The sequence below is a fragment of the Mus musculus genome, chromosome 3 (genome assembly GCF_000001635.26).
Source record: "Mus musculus strain C57BL/6J chromosome 3, GRCm38.p6 C57BL/6J".
NCBI classification, from domain to species: Eukaryota; Metazoa; Chordata; class Mammalia; order Rodentia; family Muridae; genus Mus; species Mus musculus.
Window position 1 is genome coordinate 149,152,734 of NC_000069.6, and position 23,999 is coordinate 149,176,732.

The 23,999-nt window shown below is 43.5% G+C and overlaps 1 long non-coding RNA gene across 1 annotated transcript; it reads right to left on the reverse strand.

Moving 5' to 3' along the window:
- Nucleotides 1-284: 284 nt before the first annotated feature.
- Nucleotides 285-23,345, reverse strand: Gm52619. The gene is made up of 2 exons (XR_003954588.1): nucleotides 22,557-23,345; nucleotides 285-22,212 (listed from the first exon to the last, which is right to left on the reverse strand). It is a non-coding gene; the product is annotated as a predicted gene, 52619 (long non-coding RNA).
- Nucleotides 23,346-23,999: the final 654 nt, after the last annotated feature.

Sequence of the window (23,999 nt, forward strand, 5' to 3'; positions counted from 1 at the left end):
TGTTCACTCTGTAGACCAGGCTGGCCTCGAACTCAGAAATCTGCCTGGCTCTGCCTCCCGAGTGCTGGGATTAAAGGCGTGCGCCACCACGCCTGGCAGATAATTAATCATTAATGTGTGCTAATCATGTGTCTTTAGTAGCCATCCAAGCAGGTATGAGGTGATCGCTCATTGTGGCTTTGGTTTGCATTTCTCCAATGAGTAGACATTAGTCACATTTGTACATCTTGTTTTGGAGAAATGCCTGTTTAAGTTCTGAGCTGATTTTGAAGTTGAATTCTTAGTCTATGTGTGCATGTGTGTGTGTGTGTGTGTGTGTGTGTGTGTGTGTGTGTGTGTGTCACTGTTGATTGGCTTCATGCTTCTGCATAGGTCATTTGGCAAAGTGTCCTGAGAGAAAGTAAGTTTGCACCATTAGATTTCCAACGCAGTACTTGGGAGAGACCAGTTGGATGGAGCGCATTGGCTCCCAGGCTCTTATTGAAGCCATCTTCTTTGTCTGAGCCACTCTCTTCCTCTGAGGCATTTGCTCCACAAATTCTTGTGTTAGCAGCACAGTCATCTTTAGTTTCTCTTATTCTAAGAGTTGGCATCTCTTATCATGATTTTTATTGCTATTATCTATCAAGGTAGAGGGGATTAGCAAAGTCCAGACCCAGGACATTGCCTGTGAGACACAATGTGTTTTGTTTGGGTAGGATTTGAATGTGTCTCTCACGGGGCAATATGTTGGGAAGTTGACTCTTTTATGGTGCTGTTGGAAAGCAGTAGGCCTGCTGATGGTTACTATCTGCATAGTCTTACTATGAGATTATTTGCCATTAAGACCTCACAAGAATTTGAGTCAACAGGCCTGCCTTTAATTATATTTCCAGCCTTCTAAACCATGAATCAAGCAAACCTCTTTTTATTCTATAAATTATGCAGCCTCAGGCTTTTTGTGATAATCACAAAAGACACTTTTACTCCTAAGGGAAGTCATGTTGATCTGGATTGGGAAGAAGTCTTTCAACGTAGCTGTGCTATGGGGTCACTTCTCAATGTATTCACTTTCTCACCTACAAACTGACTCTTTGCCTGTAGACCCCAGATCACCATCACGGGGGGGGGGGGGGCGTGTCAAATAAATTTCAGTTTCTGTATCTCAGTCACAAAGATTCAACTCCATCCTTTTGTGATAAAGTTAAGAAATAGTGTTTCAGTAAAGCAGTAGATGGTTTTCTCATGTGCCACTGGACTAAGCGATGTATAGCTAGGAAATGATGTGACTTATTCCCTTGGCATGCTGCTTAGGAGCTTAGGGGAATGTGTTTTGTTAAAATTGATAATTCACATATAGTCAGGCCTGTAAGATGAGAGATTTGTGTGTAATGGGCTAGGTGAGTGGGCTATGGATTTATTACATTCACAAATGAGGCTTGTGTTATTAGGAATGCTTTATAGCAAGAAGTAATACCTACATTATTTAACAATTTTAACAGTTCAGAACTTTCCCCAGACACTGTTTTATTTCATGCTCACTGGAGTAATTTCTTTTTACAAATGAGAGAATGAAGACTTCCACATAGTAACCAATGTAATTAAAAATCTTAGTGTAGACCAGGAGCAGAGGCCCAGCTTGAGCCAGTATATTCTGAATCTAACCCCACAGTGAGTTCCATTCAACAACCGTGCCCATGTAGCCTCTTACAATAGGGTGTGATGATTAATATTTATTACTACCTTGGTTAAACTCAGAAATTTAGGAGAGACACCATCTGTGTGTGTCTTTCTGGAGAGACAATCGAAGAGCAAAAAGAGCTCACTGTGAACCTGAGTGGCTCATGCCACAGGCCGGAGTATTGGCCTGAGTCAGAAGATCAGGAGAGATCAGAGAGATCAGAGAGATCAGGCTCCCAGTACAGTCTTCTGGACAGCAGATGTGACACGGCCAGCCTCCCCGCTCTTCTACCATCAGATCTTGTCTACCATGATGGGTTTTATCCGCAGGCTATGGATTTGGCTTCAGTTGTCTTTCTTACAGTCCCAGGGCCTCTGGTTATTATGGAAGGACAGTGACATTTCATTTCCATAAAGTTTAAGGATCGTAAAGTTAGCAGTGTAGGACCCTTGAGTGGCAAGCCACGGGAAGATGTGGACAGCATAAGGCTTTGCTGAGCTTCTAGCAATTTCTATAAGCCCTGAACATTTCACCAGGTATTTTTTATATATAAAGTCACATATTTATTAGTTATTAACCATTAGATTAAATTATGTGTTACATATTTAGTCAAACTGCCTGCTCTGTATTCCTTATAAATGGGAAGGTACTCATGGGAAACAGTAACACAAAACCTAAAACAAAACAAAACAAAACAAACAGAAAAACACATAAAAGGCATAATCATTTTATTTTCTAGTGCTCATATTTAGAATGTGTCAGAATTACATCTTTTCTAATTACTAAACTTACAAGTTAAAATATTCAACTTTGTTTTTTTTATATATTTTTTTCATTTAATTGATTAATTATTGGGTGTTTATTTATTTACAATTGGATATTTTGTTTATTTATATTTCAAATGTTATCTCCTTTTCCAGTTTCCCCTCTGCAAATGCCCTATCCATCCCCTCTTACCCTGCTGCTATGACGATGCTCCCCAACCCATCTACCCACTCCTGCCTCACCGCCCTTAGCATTCTTCTACTCTGGACAATCAAGCCTTCATAGGACCAAGGGCCTCCCCTCCCATTGATGCCAGATAAGGCCCCTCAGCTCCTTCAGGCCTTTCCCTAACTTCTCCATTGGGGTCCCTGTGCTCAGTCCGTTGTTTGGCTGCAAGCATCAGCATCTGTATTGGTCATGATCTGGCAGAGCCTCTAAGGGGACAACTATATCAGGCTCCTGTCAGCAAGCACTTCTTGGCATCAGCATAGTGTCTGGGTTTGGTGTTTGCATGTGGGATGGATCCCCAGGTGGGGCAGTCTCTGGATGGCTTTTCCTTCAGTCTCTGCTCCACTCAATTCACTAGGTTTTAAAGAAGAAACTAGCTTGAATTGGTTTAGAAGTGTGTCTTAGAATAGGTCTAAGTCTGTATGTTGAAGATCTCCATTTAGATTATTCATCAGTTCCCTGGCCACTCTCTCAAAGAATGGCCTCCTTCCTGCTTTAGTAGATGATAGCACAGTCTAGCTGCTGAACCCCTAAACCAAGCCTTGGTCCTTTCGGTAATTCTGCATTTAATTGCTTTCTATCACTAAGACCTATTGACCATCTGTCCAAAAATATCCCTACCTTTCCGATATCTCTCCACCACACCTAATTCTACCCCGAATTAGAAAAATCAGCTTTCTATGTAAACTGTAGTCCCTCCCACAAGGTCTCTCTGGTTCTTTTCTGGCTCTGCAATCCTTTCTCCTTGCCCAGCAGAGGTTACAAAGGTGGGAAGTCTTTGTTCTTTTGCTTGTGGCTCTGTAAGGGATTTAACTTTGATTTGGAATCAGAGCCAATCAAATCCAAGCCTCAGTGTAGCCTTTGAGCCCCTGGGTTCTCACAGTTCATCAGAGTCTATTTCCTCCTTCTGTTGGGTATGTTCGTGTTAGTAGAATTGCACCTGTGTTGGTCCCCTGCCTGCAGCAAGCTCCTCTTCTATCGGCTGTGTTATTGTTCCTTTTCCTGCTGCTTATTCCCCTACACTGTTAGGAGTTAGTGGCCTCTTCCTTCAGATATTGCCTTGTCTGTCATGAGGTGTCACCATACCCCTCTGAGAAATCTGAAACAACCCTGCCACTAGCCTGTTTTCTTTGTAGACTCCAGAGAGGCCTTAGTCTATTCATGGGAAATACATCAGACTAGCTCTTATGACATAAGGCTGGGTTAGGTGGTGATGCAGCCTGTATTTCAATGGTGGCTTTACTCCCCTTGAGGGTGTGGGAAGCTGTTGGATGACACTAAAGGTCCAAAGTCCGGTGGAAGCTACCTCGAGCACAGTCTTTATCTCTGATGAAGATGCTTCACTAATTAGCGTAGTGAGTGTGAGAAGTGGACATTTATTGGTGAAATCAGCACCTTGCTAATTAGCACTATGAACTGATGAATGCTAGAGATGGGCTGTCATTAGAAATGTGGAGGGGGATGAGGAGAGCTGTAGGCCCTCCAACATGGCATGACAACGGTGAAGAGAGGAAACCTTTTCATCCAAACCTGAACAGAAAAGGGCATCTTTTTTTGTACAATTATTTGTTTTGTTTTGTTTTGTTGTTTGTTTTGAAGATAGCGATTCTCCGTGTATCTCTGGATATCCTGTAACTCACTGCTACATAGACCACACTGGTCTCAAGCTCAAACTTACAGAGATCCCAATGCCTCTGCTTTCTACATGCTGAAATTAAAGGCGTGCACCACCGTGCCCAGCAGGACAGAACACAGTCCACTGGCTCATACAACATTTTCTCCCTCTTTTCTTGTGTGTGTGTGTGTGTGTGCACCCACATATATGCACATGTGTGTGAGGCCTGGACTGGATGCCAGGGATATCTCATGATCACTCTTCCACATTATTTTTTGAAGCATGGTCTTGTCTCTCCATCAAAGCCAAAGCTCACCAATATGGCTAGTCTCTCTACCAGCTTGCTCTGGGGAGCTCCTTTCTATGAACTACAAGTGGGCCTCCTTACCCATCCGGCATTTCCATGCTTACTCATGAACCAAGCGCTTTATCCCCTGATCCAGCTCCCCAGCCCTAAAACACTTGGGTTTGTCTGTGGCTGGCTACAAGGGCTGCACAGTCTCCCACTCAATTATTGTCTCTGCAGTCTTGAATGAAGCTGGTGCTGGAAGCGCATACTAAAGGGATAGGAAAGAGCCACACCTCTGTCACAGAACAGGTTTTACCAGCAGTCTCCCGTGTAATAGCTGATTATATTTTACTTCATTTCATGAAGTCTGTATGTGAGAGATGAGGGTGAGACGTGCCTTCATTTATAACTTTACAGCAAAGGTGTAGGGAAGAAACCCAACTCGGGACTTGTTAACGATCTTCTGAAGAGACACATACACGTCAATAGAGCTTAGGTTTCTTCCAACAAGCATGAGTGAATGAAGTCACTTGTATATTTTCTACCTACTTAGTATTGTTTACTACCTCCTTTTAACCAGAACCTGGGACCTGAAAGGCAATGGAAGACTTAACAGAGTCGTGCTTTTCAGAGCCGCCTGTCTTAGAACACTGACCCTGAAAGATACTATGAAGAAAAATATAGTGATGAAATGATATGTATTAAGGGCTAAATGAGACAGCCCTGTCTTTTGTAAATATGTACAGTGTACATGAGCATCTTAAAGACTTTGAGAGGTGACTGAGGGAACATCACAAAGACACACACACAGATAGACAGACAGATAGACTGAAACACACAAATACAGACACACAGACAGACAGACAGACAGACAGACAGATACACACACACACACACACACACACACACACACACACACACACACACACGGCGGCAGGGGAAGTTTACCTTCTTTTAACCAGAATTTCCCAAAGTTATTTGAATGAGCATAGAACTATTTTTTTCTGTCACATGTGCTACCACAGCCTAGAAAGACTTTGGGGGTGGGATGGGGTGTGAGTGACAGATGTGGATAGGAAGTTGGCATTGCAAACAACCAGCTTTGATTATCTGGAGGAGGTAGTCTGGGGTGAAAGCCACCGTCCTCTTCCAGTGTGCCTCCTACATACAGATTGTCTGTAGCATGGCTATGAAGAGGCCAAGAAGCATCCCTTGGGCTATTCTTACCTTCTGATCTACTCTTTACAGAGAGACAGGGAGAGTCATGTTCAGGAAGCAAGAGGACTGGGAGATCCTAGGTCCACTCTGGCACTGATAATCAGATACGACCATGCTACTTGGTGTAGCAGAAAAAACTGACCCCCCCCCAAGAGTTGCAGAGAAGGGAAACTCAGTTCCTACACCTTTTAAAGATCAGCTTGTCCTCTTCCCCTGGAAAGTTACTACAAAGGTATTTCACCTTAGTGAGGCTCCTGAGCTCTGGCCTTGAGAATAAACTTCAGGGACTCAGAGTAGGGAGAAGAAACAGGACTTCTGATGGGCTTTTGTCTCTCCCCTTCATGACACCCCAGTGAAGACATCACATTCATTTGCATTTCTAAACCCAGGAAGGGCCTAAGGAAGTTGGCTATTTTCTTTCTCTTACTGACTTTTTTAACTAGACATTAAACTATGCCATAAAGTTTGGCAAATACATTCAAGAGAGAATCCTGAAATATGATCTCCCAGGTACATACAATTATTGAGGTGAACTCTTGCACCACAGAGGGCTATCTGAATACACATGAAAGGGAGGGAAGGATGGAAATGGAGAGAGCTTTCTCTCCTGCTTTGAGGGTCCATGAACTCTTCTTTCAACTTGGGATGCTTTGTGCTCCCTTCTATACTCACTGTTAGTGAGTACGGAGTAGTTAATCACTATTCATCCTCCCATTTACAGTTGAGATGGTGTTTACTTTGCTAAGCCTCCTCTGAGCCCTGGGTCTAGTGTATTAGGAAATATATCTAGGTGAATCCTATGGCTTTCATGGGCATGCCTGCATCATTACTTATTGGCTATGTGCTACTAGATTATCAAGTCTATTGTGGCCCATGATCATAATGATATATGTAAATCCCAGGAGCCTGATACATTGGCTGCTGGAATATAGAGGCTTAATGTGCATCTCTATTCTAGTTAGTTGATGCAGGGGGTCTGGGTTTTATTTAGAGCATCCTTGATATCCTGCACCGTATTTGGGGAAACTCACACCAGCACAACTCTTATATATACATACTAAACTTCACAGTCACTAGGAGAATGTGGGATTAGTGGCCCCAACGTAAATAAACCAGAGGCCCACAAAATGTTACAGATTATGGAAGTTAGACAGAAGGGCATTAAGTCCTATAGTTTCTAAAGAAATTCTTGGGTTCTGCAAATTCCTAGCAGTGACCCCTGTTGGCAGAGCAGGACTTTGGGTTATAAAGTCAGTGGGATGATCAAGAGGCACCATTGTTTAGAAGGCTTGATTTGTCAGTATGTACAATTGTTTGCTCTGAGGTTTCCTTGTCATATGATTGCAGTGGCCAAGAACTGCATGTGAAAACCACAGACCAGTATACAAATAAATGAAAAGACCTAAGTTATAAACACACATGAGCACATGCATCCAAAGTGGCTTCTCTTGAGACATTTATTTGCGTGTATGTTTGTACAGCTATGTAACATGAAGAATATAGTATATACATATGAGTGTATGTTTGTTAGAGGTAAGGATGAAAGAAAAGAGAAAAGATTGTGGGAAGAAAAATAAAGAAAATAAAGACATAAGAAGAGAAAGAAGAAATCAAATGTATAGCCAAATTCTTGGTACTTGTTGTAAATAAACCAAGTTTTAAAAACAAATACATTTAATCCATAGAAACTAAACCTAACTATGTGCACAATGATTCTTCCTTAGTCCCCCATTGAATTCACTGGCTTATGTATATATACACAGTTACTGTGATCTTTGCTGTTCACTAAATAGTTAGCTAAAACAATTTGCTGGTGACCAAAGTTTGGTTGTTCATTGCACACAGATCAAATGAAATGGAAGAGTTCAGAAGCTACATAGCAAATAAAGCCCTGCGTCTACGCACTGAATGGGGGAGATGTCAGAGCTTTGAAAGTCAAGTCTCAGAATGCTCCGTTTGAGTTCTGCATAAACTATCTTCACTTTATTCTAAAAAAAAAAGCCACTTGAGTAGTTGGAGAGATACAAAGAGGGAATGGCAAGACAGGGGCATTCATGACAAGCTATATGTTGTGATGCTTAAATTGAGGTGGGGGAAGAAACTCTGTAGTACTTGTTTCAAACAGTGGCAAATGGTGCTTTCATTCTGTCAATGTGTTTGCATGCGACCATTAAAAAAGGGGTTGGGTTACGTGGAGCCTCTTGCAGACCTTACAGAATTTCTGTCATCAGATTTCTCTTGTTTTATTTCCTTCCACTTAACAGCCCAGAGCTGATTTTTTTTTTCAAATATGTATGGGGTCTCAAATGGAAAACATTTTGGTAATTTGCATGGACTTTTTTCAAGACTGGAAAATCTAGTCATTGTAGACAATAGAAACAGACTGTCGGCTTGGAAATGAGGGACAAAAATGATTGGTGTAAATCAGTTTTTGAGGTGTCATGTTTCTGCGGAGGCAATCCAAAACTGCGTGGTGTGCTTTTTTCCCCAAAAATGGAATGTGCGATGCGAATCTACAAGCTCCAAGTTCAGTAAGAAACCTCATCTCAAAAATCAAGACGGAGAGCGTAGAGGAGGCCACCTGCTGCTGATTCCTTTCGTGCACACACATTCACACGTATACACAAAAATAACAATTTTAAAATAAATCCAACAGTGACGACGGTGGACCTACAGAGGAATCACAGATCTCTTCTTGGGCCACACAGGGTGCTCAAAGCTCTGTCATCTACAGGAAGGAAGTAGACCTAATGAAAAAGGATCCGGGTTGTTATATTACTTGGGGAACTTCATCTAGCCCCTTTTCCTCTTAGTGACTCTGGAATGCCTGGTAGATCCCTTGCTCTCCACAAACCCTGGACCTCCATTGGCTATTGTAATTAATATTGTAATCATGACTGCAAGGTGTAGCTGTCTTGTGTTGGGACCATCTCCCCTTCTTGAGCAATGGAGTTTGTCAGTGGGAGCACAACAATCACACACAGCAGAGTTTTATCTTTTCTTGACTTCACAAACAGCAAGCACATTTAGGATTCAGGCTTGTCATTAAACAGTGCCGAATCGTCACAGGCAGGGTGGATGCAAAGGTGTCTGTAGCCCAGGGAAACGACTGTTATGTTGACCTTGGCTGAAAGTGTCTGTAATTCCAGAGAATTACTGCTTCTATGCTGTCCTTGCCTGTGACTTGAAATCACATCTGTAGGCTATGTAGCAAGGTGGTTTGAACATTCAGAATGAAGAGCAAAGACCAATGTTTCAGCGTCATCCTTAAAAGCCCCCATGTTGGAGTTTGAAATGAGATTATATACAAAAGGCACATTATTGAAATTGACTGAAACACGGTCAGTCAAGCACACCACATTTCTATTGCCTACAATTTTACAAGTCAAAGACAAGTGGGCAAGCACACCACATCTTTCTCCGGGAGCATGGGTGACTCGTGAATTCTTTGATAGTCAGCCTCATGTAGTTTGAATTCTAGATGGGTTTCTTTTTCAACATTTCTCTACTCCTTTCAATGGTGAAGAATGTCAAGCCCCCCAATCAATGCCAGCCATGCTTGGCTCTGCTGTCCCTTGATGTGCTATCTTCCCTGTGTGTGTGGAAAGACACAAGCCCATTCCCTTCATCATAATGAGGCTGGCTCGGTTGGACGAACATAGGTAGTTCTGAGTTTAGAACTGGAGGTCTTCTGTCACTGTCAACATACCACAGCCCCTCACTTCTTAGCACTTGTTTAGGAAGCTCGGCAGCAGGAGAGAGTTGCAACCGTGGTCCCTTTTCTCTGACATTTCTGCCGGGTGCCCCTCATTTCTTTGCTTTCCCCAGGAACACATTCACCATCCTGCTTATCTGCCGGCTCTGCTCGAACTTGAGAATTTCAAGGGGTCTCGCCCTCAACTCCATGGGGGCTGCACATCTTGCTGCCTGAGAAATTTGACCTTGAGAAATATGCTTCTCTATTAGAGTTCAAGAACTAGAGGCCTAAACGAATTCAATAACGGGATTTAGACGTAAGAAGTGAGGCCCCTGGACTTGTGGGAAGGGAGGCCTTTCCTTTGATAGAGTAATCTTGCTCTTTTTCTTCTCTTGGGCATGATGAGATGTGAGGAGGGAGTATTTTAGAACACTCCTGCTCATTCTTATTCCTGCAGGAGCTGATTCTCCCATCCCTTTGATAGCACACTTTACTAGGCGATGCTCCACTGTGGAGTTACTCTGTGTGTTTGTGGTTGACTAATGTTGAGGGCTGACCGTACAGATTGAGTACAGTTTAAGAAAACTTGTACAAGTAGCTATTGCTGATTCTGTCTCCCTTTGTCCCCAGTATGCTATCCTCTGATCAGCCTACAGAATGACATGGCTTTAGTCTTAAGACTCACCACATTGCAATGCATGCTAATTACTGAAGGCACCACCCTGACATATACCCCATCTTTAAAAAGATCTAGACCTTGAACCTGAATACTTAAGGGAAGTAGAGTTATGAAGGGGAAATGACCCATGGGATAGGAGAGTAAGTTGGGTAAGAGGCCAACTTACTTTAGTTCCAGCTCTCAGGAAGCAGAGGCAGGTGGATCTCTATGAGTTCCAGACCAGTCTGGTTTACAAAGTGAGTTTCAGGACAGCCAAGGCTATGCAGAGAGAGACCCTGTCTCAGAAAACAAAACAAAACAAAACAAAACAAAACAAAACAAAACAAAACAAAACAAAACAAAAGAAAGCAAAACCAAACCAAGAAGACAACATGTTAGGTTAGATCTGGGGAAAGAAACCAAGCGTAGGTCAGACAAAGGGAGGTATTTTCTTACAACATTAAAACAGGTAGAAAAAGCTCCTGAAAGCTGGAGCGAGTGAGCAGCACATCCTAGCACGAGAGCACTATCCTAGTGTGCAGGAGGTGTGGACTAGGGTCCCCACTCCTCCAAAACAAAGGAATCACAGCAGGGCAGAACTTCAAGTATTGATTTTTCTTCTTTCTGCTCATAGGTGGACCCTTTACCATCAAGTGCCAACAGACTGTTCTCAGCCTTCCTCAGTTTACCTCCAGTGACGGCTGCATATTTCATCTGCTGTTTTCTATTATGTGAGGCATTCCTTTTAATCTTGCTATTGAAGTGTTTGTTTTAAATTAAAATAAAAACAACGTAGTCAGGGTGGTTGCCTTGAAGTCTGAGGAGAGGTGGGTCTTTGAACAGAGCTCTCCAGGCTTCGGGCAGGAAGTGCCTGGTTGCTGTGGCTGTCTCTTCCATTGCACAGCTGCCTGAGACAAGTTATCTCCCTAGCACTCTTCATAGCCTCTCTCCCAGGCTGTCTGTCTTCCTGTTCTCTTTCAGCCGCTTTTTCTTCATAGATGTCTTTTCTAGCAGCCAAGTTGTTTGAGCGGCGATTCTCAACTTGTGGGTCACATAACAGATACTCTGCATATCCGATATTTACATTAAGATTTATAACTAGCAAAATTACAGTTAGGAAGTAGCAACAAAAGAAATTTTATGGTTGGGAGTCACTACAACCTGAGGAACTGAACAAATGGGGGTACAGCATCAGCAATGTTGAGAGCTGCTGGGTCAGATAGTTCTTTCTCTTCCAATGGGAAATATAGGCAAGAGATGAAAAGAAAAACTGTTTCTGAAATATGAGAGGGTCATTGCTATCATAATTTATGGGCAATGGAAAAACATTAAAGGGATCTATGAAGGATGTTATTACCCAGAAAGGAACTGACTATGTTTACAGATGTACCTAGAATATGTTGAGGCCTTCCTGACGCTGATTTCTGATCATTTAAATGCCCTCCCTCCCTTCCTCCTTCCCTCCCTCCTTTCCACGCTCCATCCTTTTTATGCTTTGAGACAAAGGCTCATGCAGCCCCTGTTGACACTGAATTTCTTAGGTAAGGAAGGATGGCCTGGAACTCCGACTCCCTGCTCCTCCTCCTGAGAACAGGGATTCCAGGTGTGTGTCACCACACAGGGGTCAGTTTTAAACTTCGCTTTCTCTTTGGTTGTCTCCTAGCAAGTCTGCGTAGCCCTGGGACAGAAATAAAATAGCCTCCTCTGTGGGACTTTTCCTCCCACAAGGACTTGGGGCTGTGTGTGGATGTGCTAACAGGGTTCTAAGTGCCTTCCAACCCTTCTGTTGAATTCTCTCTGTGGCATGCAATTCCTGAGGGGTACACACCAAATTGATAAGCCCAGTGCTAAAGTAAACTGTCGTATCCAGTCCCCAGGAGCCTCTGACTCGAGTGTCAAAATCCAATTGTGCTCCAGGAGCATGGCTGTCCCGGAGAAGCAAAGAAACCCTTGAATGCCCTATTGACAGCACAAGCAAATGAAAAGACTCAACCAAGTTAATCTTCTCACATTATAACAACATCTCCTATAAATTATTAAAGCCCACACAATTTATTACTCATGGGGGGGGGGGAGCAGCTGAATCATGAGCTGTGCTGCTTAATGATTTATTTTTTGTTCTTCGATGTGTTGAGGTTTATAAATCACCTGGTTCTGTTCTGCACTGCACCAGAGAAAAGCGTTCGCCTGTCAACCACCGATGGTCACCTATGCTGGGGCTTGGTAGAACCTCATATTTTAGCTTCTATCAGCAGCCTCTTTCTCTGTTTGAGGTGGCTGTCCCTGTTCATTACTATAATGTTTAAGCATGGCTGGAATCACTATGATTTAAGCTGTTAGATGGTAGAGCTAAGGCGTTTCAGAAATAAATATTAACCTCATTATTTAGGCAGGGTGGCAGACAGACTTCTTGTATTCTGTCACAAGCCTTCCAAGTAAATAAAAATTTACTTAGCAATCCCACGCTTTAAAGTCTGGTCTGCCAGCTTAACCAAGAGCTATCCTGACTACATTTCACGATTTAAAGCAAACATATATCCATGTCTCTTCACTCTGGGGGCCTTGTTTTTATCTCCGATGCTACCATTGACTTGAGATAGTCAGTTAGCTTTCAGAAACACATTTCCTTATATATTCCTGGACCATGATGCATTGGATAATATCTGAGTCGTTCTCCAGATCTAAGATTCTGAAACGATGAGACATAAGTGCATATTAGGCAGCAATGAGTGCCCATGGTGGGGAGAGAGCAGAGATCTGCCTGGCCTGCTTTGTCTCTGCTGTCTTCTACTTTCAAGAAACCTGGGGTCCTCCATAGTCCAATCTGTTCACCTTGTCTGAGCTGGCCAGGAGAGCAGGGGAGAGGTTTCAAAGGGAAATGAATCATACTTAAGAAGGGAGAACAGAGATGGGTTAGAACCGTGGAGAATGTTCTAGAAATGGTATACAAATGTGAAGACTCTGGAACCTTCCGTGATGTTGGCTTACAATTCAAGGTGGCCATTTAGTCTGAGGGCCTGTGAGTGTGTCTGCATGTACCTTTGTAAAGACCCTTCCATCTCAGTACATTCCTGTCCCAGCTGGCATTCCCCTTGAGAATAAATGCTCATTTGAGCTGTAGAGCGGCCACTTGCGTGTCTGATTCTGAAAATAGTGTCATGTTAGATCACCATCCTAGAGTTAACAGAAAAATAAACACTCAAGCACAAACCAAGAAGGCATGTAAATACAAGTTGTTTTAATACAGTTTCTCTTGTAAAGGCAATTTGATACACATACTTCTTGGGAATTAAAATAATAGACATCAATAATGCATGGACTACACATTTAATTTGCTTTCCAGAAATAAACAAACAAAGTGTAAGTTTCCTTTGGAGGCTCAGAACTTGAAGAACATAGCTCGACCCTTAAAAATTACTTCATTTTGTTTAGTGCATAATTAACTTCATGGATGAATAAATGTACTCAGTAAATTCATTTTACATTTAGCATGTGTGTGTATGCACGTGTGCATACGTGTGTTTGTGTGCATGTGTACATGTGTGTGCTCTGCTGCGGCACAAGTGTGGAGGCTGCATGGCAACATGAAGGGGTTTCTTCTCTCCTTTTGCCACATGGGTTCGGGGAATAGAAATCAGTAGTCAGGCTCGTCCCTAAGTGCCTTTGCCCACTAGATCATGGGGTTGTGTTTGATAAATACATTAGTAATCGAATCTTGAAGTATCACTGGAGTAGAATTCTGTTTTGTTTTTGCACATAGATACCGATCTACTTTTAAGCACATTGCTTATGAATGACCCTCCGTTTACTCATCTGAGAAATGGAGACAGCAATCTTTAGCTGCTTTACAATGCTGACCCATAGCTAAAATGTGTTTAAACTGGCGAAGACACATGGAAAAATAAATTATAATGTTGCTTTGAATTATATGTCTGACTAAATTTTCTGTTTTTCTTTCAACAAGAAAGGTGGAATCCTACTCAGCCACTGTAAAGTTCCTCAGGTAACATTTACACACTCATGGCTTCCTCTTGACTGCAGAATAGAGGAGGCTGGAGGCCCAGTACGGTGAAGAGGTCTGTCCTTCCACATTCTGCCTGCAGGGAACTGTACCTGGTTATAGAAATCTGAGGACACAGAGGTCTTGGCTTTCCGGTTGGGTTATATTCATTAATGGGCTTCACCTACAGGTCAAAAGCTTGTGTGTGCTGTCAGATGGACTGATGTGCCAAGGACTCACTACACATAGCAAACTACTTTTCCTATGTAAGTATCCTAACCCTAAAATGTCAGGTTTGGTGAAAATGGATGGAGTACACTTGGCAAAGTTAAGTTCAGGCATTGGTTGCCCAAGACATTTGTAGAGTCAGACACTGGACTTATTGTAGACATTGTGTGATAATACCCCAGTGCAGAACAAAGGCTTTAGCAGCTTTTGATAGCATGGAAGGTCCACTTAGCTGATTAGACTGAATCACTGAACCTTATGCTGCCCTATATATACAATGGCAGACATAAGCACCCTCCTAAGAGGGGAGGTGTTTAGATGAGATCTTTAAGGCTTGGGTATTGTGTCTCATGAATGCACATGAAAGCCAGGATGCATAAGTAGCCATTCATTCTGTCAACAACATTAATTGAAAACTCAGGGGTGCATAAAGCCCCACTTGGGTTTATTGAGTGAGCCACAAGAATCCCTTCACATCTGTGTGCAAATACTTCACAACTGGGAAACTGGGGGTGATCCCTAGGGGATGTGAAAAGGCTGGTAAATGGTGACACACACGTCTACTGTGAATTCCACCTACCATTTGCCGGACCACTTATGTGCCATAATTTTCTGTCATACACATCTTTAAAGGTATTATGGCCCTTGTAAATACTAAATTTATTCCAGCATCTTGAGCAAACTGTTTCCCACTGACCTGCAAACTCCGCTGGAAGCTGGTAGAGTGTTAGACTACTCACTGCTGAAAGGTTCACGTGGGGATGGTTCTTTGTGTTCTGAAAAAGCCATAGCCTTTGAAGAGACTTATTACTCACAGGGTGCACAAGTCTCAAGTATTGTCTGAGTTTCCAGAGACTTTTTCTTATGGTTGGTGTGTCACATCAGTACACTTTGAGTAGAAAGACCGTCAACACATGTACTCTCTCAGAGCCACATGCCTGAAGGTTCTGACCTCTTTCCTGAGCAGGGTGGGGTGGGTCTGGAGGGTAAACCTTGCTGAGTTCAGTTAAGTCCTCTGCTCTGCCCCACCATGCTGGTCCTTCCTTCTGAGCCTCGGAGCCACCTGCTGTAACACCCAGAATAAGGACGGCTGATTGCTGCCTCTAGGATTATGCTGACTATGCAAATAAAGTGACCAAGAGTTGCTGCTGCAAAGTTACCTCTGTTAGCAGACTTCAGAGAAAGATGGCTAAGGAGACTGGAGATAAAGAGTCCAGCATTTTTGCTCTGGCTTAATATGTAACTAAACCTGGCTGGTTTAATCCTTAGCAGAAAGCAAGAAGAAGTAATAGGAAGAAGAGGAGAACAAGAAGGAGAGGGGAAGGAGAAGCAGAGGAGGAGGAGGGGAGGGCAAAGAAGGGGAGGAGGAGGGGAAGAAAGAGGAGAAGGAGAGATCTTGAAGATGTGAAATTATTTTTCTTCATATATAATTCTATAACCCCCCTCCCCGTTTTGTTTTCTGAGACAAGATTTCTCAATGGTAACTTGTCTGTCTTGGAACTTCCACTATAGACCTGGCTGGCCCCCAACTCAGAGAACCTGCCTTTGTTTCTCAAGTGCTAGGATTAGAGGCGTGCACCACCAGCACCCTTGCATATCTTCCATCAGTGTGTCCTGGGAACAGCTCAAAACCACTTAAGTCCTTGTCCTAGAGCAAGCTCCGGGGAACCCTAGTCAGCGCTCTAACTCTTCTCTTGTGCAAAATGAACCCCGCAGGGCCTGCTGTGACATCTACATGGTTGTTATGAGAATCAAATCAGGCCCCATGACCTGATTTGATTTGATTTGATATAGGCACTTCGGAAGTAGGGAGAGTCAGTGAACTCTCATATTTGAACCAAGATGATTGCTGTCCCTGTTGTGTGCTTCAAACTTTAATTCACTCATCTAAAATATTTGTCAATAATATTGTTTATCAGTGAGGTAAAGAGAAAAAAAATCAGAACATAAGTAATGAAAGATAAGACGGTATTGAGAATCAGAAGCCCAGGATGAAGAGGAGTACCTGCTTACACCACTCAACCCCCACACCCCTTCCCCACAGGACAGTTGTCAAAGGTCAGGAGGGGAGCCTGGCTTTTCCTCGCGGTCACCTGCTTGCTGAGGCAGCATGATCTCCCAGCTTTCTTTGTATGGAAGGTACTTTTTCATTACGTTTGAAATTCACAGGGAGCAACTGTGCTTACATCTTTCCTAGAATTCTTTTAAAAGTGAATCCCGTTATTTAAACATTCAGAAATGTAAGTCAAAGCCACACAGACAGAAAAGGGACAGGCAGAGGGAAGGCTTTTTACGAAGCAGCCGTTAAGGGCTGGGGAGAAAACTTAGGAGGTAAAGTGATTGTGAGTCCCAGGATCTGAGTTCGATCCTGTTTTAAAAATCCTGGCCTGGTAAGGTGTGCTTACAACCACAGTGATGGAGATGCGGAGACAGGCACAGCTGCTGGGCCTCGCTGGCCGCCGGGCAGGTTCTAAGGTAATCAATGACCTGATTACATTTTCATTTCCTCTCACCGTGTTTTAGGTGAACAGCCAGAGGAGCAAGGCTAAAGGTTGACTTCTGACCTCCGTATGCACACACCCACGCCCAGGCCCTGTCTCACAGGCAAAGCTGCCATCGAACACTGAAGTGCCTGCTCGTCACTCCAGGCAAACTCAGGGCAGAAAACAAAGACGCTGAATCCTGTGGGTTACCTCTCAAATTTCAACAAAACTGTGTCAGAAGGTTTTTATCAACATAAATGTCGTCCCACCACCAAAAGCACAACAGAGAGAGAGTGTAAGAAAGACAGAGAGACAGACAGACAGACAGACAGACAGACAGACAGACAGACAGAGGCTGAGCTGTTGCCTGCTTTGCGCTCCTGTAACAAGATACTAGCAGGCCTTGTGTAGGAATCAGATCCTTTTGAGAAGATGGCATGTTTTGCCCCTTCTCTTATCCTTCAGTGCCCTTCCACTTCCTGCCAGGAGGTGATGGAGGTGATGTCATAAGAAGGGCTCACAAAAATACTGGCACCGGGATCCTGGACTTCCCTCCTTGAGAACTGCCTACAGTGCTCTGTGACAGCAACCCCAGCGGACTCACACAGACAAAGGACTGAGTTTGCCGATGCATTTAAACAGCCCAAAGAGATAAAGGCGGATGCCAAGGTAATACCTTCTCGTCGCAAGCTCATGTCATTTCATCTTGCCAACTAAATGAGTTTATGAACTGACTGGAGAGACAAGTATATTGCTCCAGCCTTGCTGCCCCGTGAGTGTGTTAGGTATTAATTGGCTGTGTCCACAGTTGCACCAGTACTGGATCTACCAGAGCGTGTGACTCACTCCCATGTGGAAACAATGACCTCCCAGAACTGTTCATGATTTCACAGAGATTTCCCAATTACTCAGAGCAGACACTATTGCACAAAATAAGGTTACCCTTTCTTTCAGTCACAACTTAGGTCTCACAATCTTGAGAGACTTGAGAGATGGTATACCAGTCACACGGGTCACAATCTTGCAGCTCTTACTGGGAGTTTACAGTTAAGAAACACCTTCTAAATGTATCTCCATGATGATTCTTGCTGATCTTCATTTAGGCATTCATTGACCTGCCTTGGGACCCTCAGTTGCATATCTCAGTGTTAAGCTGGCCAGGAGGTCATGTTTTCCTGCTCCCATGATACTTAGGACTACCAGTACCCCACTGGGGATGCTGTGCCACAGGGAGATGTCTTTCCCTGTGTGAGACATCTGAGTGAGGTGTCTCTCACCTGTCCTGGACTGTGAGCTCCCTGAAGGTAGGAACTGCCATTTGACATGTTTATTCTTCGCATCTTTCACAGGCCCAGACATTTGGTCCATGTTCAATAAAGCTTTGCTGATCAAGTCAAATAGTTACAATACATCGTGTTTATATCACATACTTCTGCTGGTTCATATGACAAATTGTTACTTATTTTTAGTACTGTTTTATTTTCATTTTGTTTTAGTTATTTGAGAGCCATTTTGCATATATGCTTTTGAGGAGGTATATATGTGGCTGGTCTGTGTGTACATGTTTGTAAATATGTATGTGTGGAGGCCAGAGGTTGGTGCTCTGTACATTGTATTTCGAGGCTGGGTCTCTCACTGAACTTGAGGCTAACCATATGGAGCCTTCCATTTATGTCAGTCCAGTGCCTGGCATTGTAGGTGATTGATGGGGGGTTGGCCTCAGGTCCTCAGTGTGTGAGGCAGGCACATGATGCCAGCAACTGAACCACCTTCCACATCCAAGAAGGACTTATAGTGCGGAAGGGTAATGATCACATTTGGGTTAACAGTACCTGAATCCTTCGAAGTCATTGTCTCACGAAAGCTGCCTGTCACTGGGTTGCTTCTAAAAATGTCTTTCCAAACAAAACAGAACCAACAAACAAAACCCCAAATTCCCTAATATATTTGCTTATCCAGACAGGTTTTTACAATCCCAAGGGAAACCCATGTAATGGGTGAGAGCCACTGCTACCTGATGTCTGCCAGTTCCTACCAACTCATGAAGTGTTCAAGTGAATCCCCTGACTTGAAATAGAAAAGGGAGTCGAATAAATGTATTTAAAAAAAAAACCACTGCCAAAAAGTTCTGTAATATAATCTAAAATAAATATACCAACTTAACTTTCACATATAAAGAAAAAGAGACGATCGGGTTTTAAAAACCATCAGCAGAACAAATATTTATGGAGTAGAGTGACAACCCGACTTATTGAAAGCTTTGACACATACTGTCTCAGTTAAGGTTTGATGGCACGGCACCCATGATTCTTCAGGGGACTAACCAAGAGTTTCCTTTACTGTTTTCAGCAGAGAATTAGGTTATGACCCCTTGCCAGATGTTTCCCTCATCACATAATTGTGATGACTCTTCCAAGTCTCCCATTGCTCAATTCCTATTTCAGTGTTTATGGAGCAATGATTTATAAAGGAGAAGAAGAGTGGAAGCCAGGCAGTTCATAGGGACCAGCCATATTTCATATAAATCCAACGTAGAAAATTAAGTGTTAGGATATATTAGATTTAAGTGTTATTATATATTCAAAGGTGGGAGCTAAGGTGATGACGCCATTGGTAAAATTCCTGCAGAAGAAACAGGAAGACCTGAATTCAGATCCTTGCACCCACGTGGGAAGCCAGGCTTGGAAACGTGGAGCTCCAGCTTAGGTGAGAGACCCATTCTCCAACTCTACGGTGAGAGCAGCAGAGAAGAGAGCTGATTATTCCTTGTGGCCTCTACATACACACATATGTACATACGTGCATGTCAACCCTACCTGCCCATGTACACATGCAAACAAGACCACAAGCATGCACCACACACTGTAAATTTTAAGGTATATTTACAAATCGAATAACTGTAAAGTGACAATCTTTTCTAGCAGTGGATGTAAACACAGAGCAAACACGACTCATCATGAGTCTGTACAGAAATCGTTGCACAACTGCATGTGGAAACTTGTACCGTCCTCTCCTAACTCTCGGAAGGTCCCATTTATCGTTAGATGACAAACGCCACAAGATTAAAGCATAAATTTCCCTTATGAAAATTGAGGATTGGAGTCGATTACTAATGTCTGATGATCTCAGATCCAGATAGGGACACCTATCCTGTCTCTATCTAAACATGAGCCAATAATAAAGTGTATGCATACTTTTTCCTTTATGTCTAGAAAAGAGACCTGGAACTTTGTTCTAGCTCCTTGTATTTTCTAACACACTAAGGAACAGAATTGACAATTCATAACAAAACTTATAGATGCACTGGAAAAGCTACACTTCATTACAATAGATGCTAGTGATCCACAATAAATAAAATACCAACAACAATAAATAGGCTGGCCCTCACTAAATATCTACTATTCACCAAGGACATATGTAAATCCTCCAGTAATGGTTTGACTTTTAGATCTTTTTTTATGATTACAGTATGCGTGTAGCACAATGATGGTTCTCATTATGCCTTTTTTTCCTGCTGTGGCCTCATGAACTATTAGTATTGATCACATTTTATTTTTATAGCTGAGACAGTGAAGGGACATAGATGTCTCTATAACTTGAAGAGGTTCACACTATCAGTAAGGGATACAGTGGAGTGGAGCTTGTGCATGTGTCTATGTGTGTATGCATATCTGTGTGTGAGTGCATGCATATGTGCGTGTGTGTGTGTGTGTGTGTGAGTGTGTGTGTGTGAGTGTGTGTCTGTGTCTGTGTGTGTGTGAGTGTGTCTGTGTGTGTGAGTGTGTGTGTGTGTGTGTGTGTGTGTGTGTGCACATATGTGTTTGAGCACTTATTATACTTCCATCGCTTAGAAAAGATTGAAAATGCTTTCCGGCAATGAACGCAGGTTTAATTTGGGTACACGCATTACCATGGGAGGAAAAGGGAAGGCTGCATCCCCAAGCTATTAAGAGACTAACAGCCCACAGCTGTCCCCTCTTTTGAGCAGAGAGGCTGGATCGTGCGGGACGTTCTCCAACCCAGGCGGCAGGCTGGCAATGGTTTGCTAGAGTAAGGGCATAACATTCCTCCTTCCCCTCACCCGCTGCCCTACTGCAGGGAAGTATTTAGCTTTGTTGACGGAGCTCCCAGGGCTTCTGCAAAGCACCTTTGCTTAGCTTCCTTTCCCAGCCCCGCCCCTTGCCTTTCCTCTTCTGAGTGCTGCCTCAATCGGCCACTTCTCTAAAAACCCCTTCCTTAGGCTTTCCTTCGAGCGAACTGGAACCAAGATGGATGGCAGCAGCACTGTTCCTAGGAAGCAGAGATGGTGGTTCTGGAGGTGTTAGCAATGAGGTACAGGCACTGGTGGGAGTCTCCATATTGATAGTATTGCTAATGACTGGCATGTGATAGCAGTGTGACTGTCAAAACCAGAGGGCAGCAAACTGTGCTACGCAGGCTCAATTCAACTCCTTATTTCAAATTATGTGTGTGTGTGTGTGTGTGTGTGTGTGTGTGTGTATTAGAACACAATTTTTTATGTATTTTCAGACAGAATTCAGGACTGAAGATAGAGCTTCAAGTTTTATTGGCTACTGTTTTACAGAGAATATAAAATGACTCCTGGCTAACCCCACTCCCTGTAGTTACTGGGTTCTGATCCAAGTAGGAAGATGTGATCCATGGCAGATGTGATTTTCCTGGCTTTGATATCCATAGAGACAATAGAACTCCAAAAACTGTAGATTGATTGGTTCTTGCTAAACCATTGAAGTGTTGAAGACCTAGCGTGAGAAGCTCTGCTATTTACCCCTGTTCTGTGCATGTGAGTATCGCATTGTCCAGCTTAAAACCACCCACACTCATTGGCTCCGTGTTCCTCTGGCTCAGGACTCTAGCAAAGCCTTAGCCAGCTGCTTTGCTCTGGAGTCTCTTGGTCAGGTGCCCTCTAAGGCTACCTACAGTCTTAGCCCCTGAGATGAGAATGGTGTTTTTCTCTTGTTTGGGTGGTGATGCTTAAGTGACTACACTTGATTGGCTCCATTCCAGGAATCAAAGGATGGAAACAGGAAAAATTCCCCTGATGCCACATCCAGTGGCCATCTCTCCAGCTCTAGGTTTGATGAGTCTAGAAGTCCTAGTTTCCAAACGTTCCTCTCTGGAAACTCCTCGCTTGGCTGTTGCCAGAATAACTTGAGCTGCTCCTGCCAGTAGACGACTGACCTGAAGTGATTCTACTGGCAGAGTGATTGAACTGATTACCAGGGTGAGGCAGAAGTGCTGCCACATGTCACTCGGAGGTGGGGTGGGTTGGGCTCTATCTTGGTGTCGCTGTGCCTTGGTTAACTGAAAGAAGCAATCTGCAATCAGTTGGGCTCAGATGCTCAGACTCCTAGGAAGGAAAATATGGCAATCTATCAGGTTCTGCAGATTCAGTTCATCTTCAGGTTAACTTGACTGGGGTTGGAGTAATCGGGAAGACACTCGTCTGCAATGTGTCCAGGAGGATGTTTAAGAAATCTCTCACTGAGGAAGAAACTATCATTCTAAACATGGGGACCACTCTTTGGACTGACTGAGGAGGCATCCCCAGTGTTCCTGCTTGCTGCTTGCCCACCCAGACCTGCTAGCTGCCTTAGACTCCAGTTGCCATGGCAACAGTTGCTGAAGCCGCTTTGCATGCCTTCTTAGCCAGGATGAAATATAACCTCAAGCTGTGAGCCAAAAGAAACTTACCTGTCCATCTCTAAGGTGCCTTTGTCAGGGATTCTGTCACAACAACGTTTGGGAATGACGTTTAGAGGGATCAGGCGCCAAAGATGCATAAGGTTTGACCTCTTTGGACAAACTGCCAGAGAGGAAGCAACAGTTTACTCTGCTTGGTCCTATCTCAGACCTTTTAACCCAGGGTGTGAGATTAACCAAGAGTTAGAAGAAGCTACATCTAGATAATGTAGGAAGCAGCTGGACGCAGGCAGCTCATGCGGTAGTGCTGGCCCAGGGAGGTGGCTTGCTCCAACTCCTAGCTGGTGCTGCAAACTTCTCAATGATGTGCCAAGCCTCCTGAGAATTATCCCTCAAAGTAAGAGGAGTCAGACATGGCAGACAGTTTTTGATCTACTACTCTTGCAGACAGCCAGATTTCAGCCTCACCACATCCTCCCTCTCTTCTCTTCCAGTCCCTTCTGCTCCTTTTCAGAAAGCATTCTCTTGACATGTGACACCTAGAAGACTCTCAGGGCCTGGGCTTCCTTCTAAAGTCTCTCACTGAGGCACTGCTTTCTGCTATTAATTATACCAGGCCATGTTTTGTCTGCCAGTGTCTCTGACCCACACCTGATAGCTTGCGTGTGAAGCATTGTGTGCACTCAGTTTGCCAACTGGGTTTGTATTTGGCCTCTAACACCTTTCTTAAATGTATTGACGTAGCAAAGACTTGCACTCATTTTCATTACTCTGTTGTTATTGTTGATCTTCTTCTTCTTCTTCTTCTTCTTCTTCTTCTTCTTCTTCTTCTTCTTCTTCTTTTCTCCTTCTCCTCCTCCTTCCTCCTCCTTCTCCTCCTCCTCCTCCCCTTCTCCTCCTCCTCCCCTTCTCCTCCTCCCCTCCTCCTCCTCCTCCTCCTCCTCCTCCCGATTCTGTTGTCCTGGACTCACTTTGTAGACTGGGCTAGCCTCTAACTCACAGAGATCCACCTGCCTCTGCCTCCCTCCCCTATTGCTGGGATTAAAGACGTGTGTCACCAAGCACCGGCTTCATTTACACTTAAGATCACTGTAACCAATGGAGGTTACTCTATTCTTGTCACTGTCTAAGATATCCTGTGTCCTGATGCCAGCTATTCGTCTTAAACAAACCAACAAACAAACAACACATAGTTCTTAGCATATAACTCCTCTGATTAAACATCCTGGTGATTTTCCATTGCTTCCTAGATGAAGGTCCATGCACATAGCATACAGTGCACTGCTTATTGGATTGCGACTCAAGGTGAAATTATTCCATAATTTTCCTCTTACCACATAGCCAATGTACAAGCTGTTTATGTCCTAGATAATAAACGCTATGACATGAGTCACATTGCTCCTGCCTGGTGAAGGTCTCTAAGTGCTCTTACTTACACTATGTCACATAACTTATTGATCACTTTTTTTTTCCTGTGAAACTGTTATTTACCAA